Source organism: Rana temporaria, chromosome 13 (assembly GCF_905171775.1).
Source record: "Rana temporaria chromosome 13, aRanTem1.1, whole genome shotgun sequence".
NCBI classification, from domain to species: domain Eukaryota; kingdom Metazoa; phylum Chordata; class Amphibia; order Anura; family Ranidae; genus Rana; species Rana temporaria.
This window is the reverse complement of record NC_053501.1, coordinates 10559245-10565207: the sequence shown is the minus strand read 5'-3', so window position 1 is coordinate 10565207 and position 5963 is coordinate 10559245.

Below are 5963 nucleotides of genomic sequence, written 5' to 3'. Positions count from 1 at the left end.
CAGCGAGTTGACAGAGCGGCCTCCCATAGAGACGTCGTGGAGGGGTAGAGCGGCTCACAATAGCGACCGACCGATAGAGCGGCGCAGAGCGGCCGGAGGATTCTGATAGTAATCACTGCGAAAATGAAAGCATAACTAGTTGCTACGGCAACAGCTCCATCATCATCATCATCATCATCATCATCATCATCATCATCATCATCATTGTTATTATTGTACAAGATTTATATGGTGCCAACAGTTTGTGCTGCACTTTAAAAAAAACGCTGACCTGAACAAAAAACACCCCAAAAAAACTCACAGCTCCCTCCAGGGACATACCTGAATGACAGATATACATAGGGGCGGGGTTACCCTAGGGTTGCCACCTTTTTCTCTAACCAAACCCGAACATTTTAGTGGCACAGGGCACATTTTTTTTCATAGTGTAAACTATAGGATTATAAAAGACCTGGGACATCTTTGGATGCCCCAATGAGAGTGGAAATGCAGCACGCTGTGGCAAACAGTGGGTGTGGCCAAACTGCTCTTGCTGACATGATCGCACCCCCCCCCCTTCCCCCCAAGTGCCCCATTAACCACTTAAGCCCCGGACCAAAATGCAGGTAAAGGACCAGGCCCCTTTTTGCGATTCAGGACTGCGTCGCTTTAACTGACAATTGCGCGGTCGTGCGACGTGGCTCCCAAACAAAATTGGCGTCCTTTTTCCCCCACAAATAGAGCTTTCTTTTGGTGGTATTTGATCACCTCTGCAGTTTTTATTTTTTGCGCTATAAACAAAAATAGAGCGACAATTTTGAAAAAAATGCAATATTTTTACTTTTTGCTATATCCGCCAAAAATATATATAAAAAAAAAAATTTCCTCAGTTTAGGCCGATACGTATTCTTCTACATGTTTTTGGTAAAAAAAAAATCGCAATAAGCGTTTATCGGTTGGTTTGCGCTAAATTTATAGCGTTTACAAAATAGGGGATAGTTTTATTGCATTTTTATTATTTTTTTTTTTTTTACTACTAATGGCGGCGATCAGCGTTTTTTTTTCGTGACTGCGACATTATGGCGGACACTTCGGACAATTTTGACACATTTTTGGGACCATTGTCATTTTCACAGCAAAAAATGCATTTAAAATGCATTCTTTATTGTGAAAATGACAGTTGCAGTTTGGGAGTTAACCACAAGGGGGCGCTGAAGGGGTTATGTTTCACCTAGTGTGTGTTTACAACTGTAGGGGGGTGTGGCTGTAGGAGTGACGTCATCGATTGTGTCTCCCTATAAAGGGGATCACTCGATCGATGCAGCCGCCACAGTGAAGCAGGGGGAAGCCGTGTTTACACGCGGCTCTCCCCGTTCTTCAGTACCGGGGACCGATCGCGGGACCCCAGTGGCGATCGGGTCCGCGGGTCTCGCGGTCCCGGAGCTTCGGACCAGGTTGCGGGCGCGCGCCTCGGGTCCGCGCCCGCGACCCACAGCTGGGTAGATGAAAAGGACGTACCGGTACATCGATCTGCCCAGCTGTGCCATTCTGCCGACGTATATCGTCGTGCGGCGGTCGTTAAGTGGTTAATGCCCAAACCTGCCCCAGACAGCAGCCCGCAGCTCCCGGATGGCAACAGATTTGTGTCTGACTATCTCAGTTACTTGGGGAGCCACTGACCGGTCTGAATAATGTGTCCGGGATTCAGGCTGACTTAAACCCGGACACATAATTCCAAACCCGGAGTGTTCGGGTGAATCCTGGACAGGTGACAACACTAGGTTACCCGTATACGTCAATGGATGACCCGACCCTCGTAATGACACTCCCCACATTGACAGATAGGCATGGGGGCGCAGTCACTCAGTGACGTCTCCGGGTAATCCTCGCTAGACATGTGCAATTAGTTTCATTCTAAAAAAAAAAAATTAACGAATTTCGACAAATTTGTTTATTCAGAAATATCCGAATTAACGAAAAACCCGTTTAAATAACTTTTCCTAAATATTCGTAAATTTGAAAATAAAAATGTAAATTCCCAAAAAATCTGAAATGTAAAAGAAATCTGAAATTCGGAAATTTAGAAAAAAACACACAGCCTGATGGGAGTTGTTATTTAAGACAAGTGCGGACTCAGCCCGCTCTCTTGGGACGCCACCTCCCAGCCAACAGGAGGCCTGCATTGTAAGTGCGCCTAGGCCTGAGAAGCCTGGGCCTACCCTGGAGAGGACGGATCGCCTAGCCTGAGAGGGATCCTTGCGGACATCTTCGCTGACGGGATCGAAGAGAGACCGCCTGAACTAACATCACGTCAAAGTCGCCTCTTCACTGGTATCCAGAGAGCGGCCGTGCGTAGGACCCGAGGCCCCACGCTACAGAAAGACTGATCACAGAAGGAAGGTTTCGGACTGAGGAAAACCAGATCAGCGAGGCCTTGGTTTGGTGAGCGGGCACTTGCCCATCAACATAGTTAACTGACTTGCAGGAGTGTGACTTGCAGGAGTGTGACTTCCATAGATTTCACTTGTGCTTGCTGGCATCTGCAACGCCACGAGCGGGGACACACTGCCTCCTGAGAGCGATGCAACACCTTGGGGAAATTGGCGCACAGCTTTACTGTTACAGCGTGGGCATTAAGGGTTTGTTTTTTACTTCCACCCTGTTATTGGAATACAAATAAATAAGTGCACCAACGAAGCTAGTAGAAGATTAACTGACTCTAAAAGGAACAGCCACCCATTCCCTTTTTTTCCCACAAGTCGTTACTACAGGACACACACCAGTTGAACTGTCCACTAGGGGGAGCCATACAGTTGGGAGTTTATGTGTTTCTTTTATATTACTATAACTGTTTGTATCGCATTGTGATTTTGCTGTTTTATGCGAGACCTGGTGGGGAGGTGTTCCAGTGCTGACGTCACTGCATTGAGAGATTCCTCCACCATACTCTCACTCAGATCGGGTCATTTGGGTCTGATTGCAGGGATATTCCGAACTAGCTGTATTCCCGTGACAATTGCAGAGAGCTGTATGTAATTAATGTCCTTTGCATAACCATTGTTCTATTTCTTTGTCAAGTAAACATCTTAACACTGGTTAAGCCATATCTTCAGGTAGATTCAGTAAGAGTTAGGCCGGCTTATCAGTAGATAAGCCGACCTAACTCAGAATCTACGCAGACTTATGTTTAAGTGTATGCTCAAACAGAGATACGCTTAAACATATCTAAGATACGACGGCTTGCGCCGTCCTATCTTAGATTGCAATATTTCGGATGGCCGCTAGGTGGCGCTTCCATTGCGGTCGGCGTAGAATATGTAAATGAGTAGATACGCCGATTCACGAACGTACGCCCGGCCGACGCAGTACTTTTACGCCGTTTACGTAAGACATAGGCCGCGTAAAGTTAGAGCTGGGCCCAAGTTGGAATAGTAATGTCATGGCCGCCGTTCACCCGCGTCGAAATTCAAATTTTTTACGTCGTTTGCGTAAGTTGTCCGTGAATCGGGGTTTACGTCCACGTCGAAATCAATAGGCCCGTGCGGCGTACTTAGCCGCAATGCACACTGGGAAATGTAGGAGCCCGGCGCATGCGCAGTTCGGAAAAAACGTAAAAAACGTAAGGTCAAGCACTATTAACATAAAACACGCCCCCCTCAAACACATTTGAATTAGGCGCCCTTACGCCCGCCGCTTTAGGCTACGCCGCCGTAACTTAGCAAGCAAGTACATTGTAAATCATGTACTTGCCTCGCTAACTTACGACGGCGTAGCTTAAATTCCTTAAGCTACGCCAAAGTTACGGCCATGTACCTGAATCTAGGTACTTGTGTCAGTAGCAGCTGTGTGGCAGGTGAACAACACCAAGGTAACAATATTTTACTGCAGTCATTGTTGTGTGGTATCATTGTGGATCCCTATAACCATTCGGGGTCCACAATTACATTATTGTCCATTTGTGCCAAGGGGGGATTGAGCCAAATTAAGGGGGGTTGACAGGCAGAGTACAGGCCCAAATCTAAAACAGCAGCTCCTTCGCGGGTAGTGCTACATACATTTCATTTTTATTTATTTTTTGCTGTAAATATTAAGGAATTTATTATTTTTTGCAAAAGGTGGAGTTTGCCTTTAAAGACCATATCTTTAAAGTATATCTACAGAACTGGGAGTGTTTCAGATATAAGGATTGTTACCTCCAAATTATCAGTTTTTGTGGGACGGCTGCTAAAGTGCAGGAATCCCCACTGGAAGATTTCCCCCTATACCTGTTTTCAGGGGAGGGCTGGCAGCCTTAGGCCTTGGGGGAAGTCCAGTCAAGTGGCTTATTGAACCAACCAATTGAAGCAACTAGTGAAGTACTACAAGTCCTACAAGTCCCAGCATGAACCCCTGAGATCTAAGGATGTGACCCCTGACTGATGTGCACTCTCTAGGCCGGGGGCCAGTCCTGGCTGTGGTGGCCTTTATTGGGGAGAATCAGATCGGCCCGAGGGGGAAATTGCCACCCTGCCCCCTGGCCCAGTCCGCCCCTGCCTGTTTTGGGGACAGCCCAAAATTTGTGATTTTTTTTTTCTCAACTTTACTTTTGCTGATTACAGTCACCAGGAAAATTAGAAAGTGTGAATCTCCCTGACAATTAAAGCCTGACCAAAGTCCCAATCCCTCTCCACTCAATCCAAGATACGTTTTTTCATATAGTCATACCTCCAGCATTTGTCATTGGAAATCTTCATGTTAGTATTACATATAGAGATCATCTCTCCCTCCTATCTGCAGATCAAAGTGTGGTTAACATTTCTGTGTGAAAACCACTGAAATAAGATCAACTGCACAGCAAATCTCTTGTTCTCAAGGAGTCTAAGTTGATGATTTACGACTTTAAAGCTGAACTCCGGGAATAATTAGACAACCTCTACCCTTGCCGTGTCACCCGTCCCCTTCTCTCTGAAGAAAAGGTCCATTCAGTTTGTCTAATGGAGAGGAGGTCAGCACTATATGCAGCATCCTATACCAACAAACTAGACATTAGAACAAGATAAGGGAGGGTGGGGAGAACGGGGCAGTGGCTGTAACTACACCCAAATTATCCCCACTCTAAGGGATTTCCTGGACTATGTCGGTACTAGTAAAAATACAATGTAATACATATGAAAACGATTTATTGAAGAAATCAAATATACACTTGACACTATTAAAATTGAACAAACAAGCAACAGATGCTCAGGTAACCCCCCAGGAACATCTGTAATTGTCAGTTGCTAGATTGGTCGAATTCTCGACTAGTTTCGTGGTTGCCCACTTCCTCAGGAGAACCAATCTCCACTGAATAGATACACAGTGTGTGAACCAAGGACGCCATGCAGGATCCCCTGCGGCGGACAAAGGGGATATGGGTGGATTCCCAAACATGTATGTCGGGAGTTTGATACAGCACCATGGCGAGAAATTATGGCCGTGGGAGCTGAGTAACAGGAGGGGTGTCACTGATGTGGCTTGCCGGGGGCAGTAGGGGATAGGATTGCACATAATGAGTTGCTGGTAACATCCAGCGATAACTCAAGGGGTCCAGTTGAGCAAATAAATGGCCCCAGTGGCATGGTAATGCCAGTTACTGGGACAAGGGAATACAGATCCCCAAGAATTACTACCTCAAGGCAGCCACATGAAGCCTGTATATGCCTCACCACGGCGGTCGCCAGGGAAAGGATCCACCATGAAATGGTGGATCCAGGGAAAGGATCCACCATGAAGGATCCACCGCTTTATTTAAATGAAACACGCCCCCCTACTCGCCGATTTTAATTAGGCGCCCTTACGCCGCAAGAGATACACTACGCTGCCGTAACTTACGGAGCAAATTCTTTCTGGATTCGAAGCAACAAAAAGTAAGTTACAGCGGCGTAGCGTATCTCCCATACGCTGCGCCGGTGCAGATCTCTGTGGATCTGCCCCCTAACCTGTAAAGGCTTTTAAAGCATTGCCTA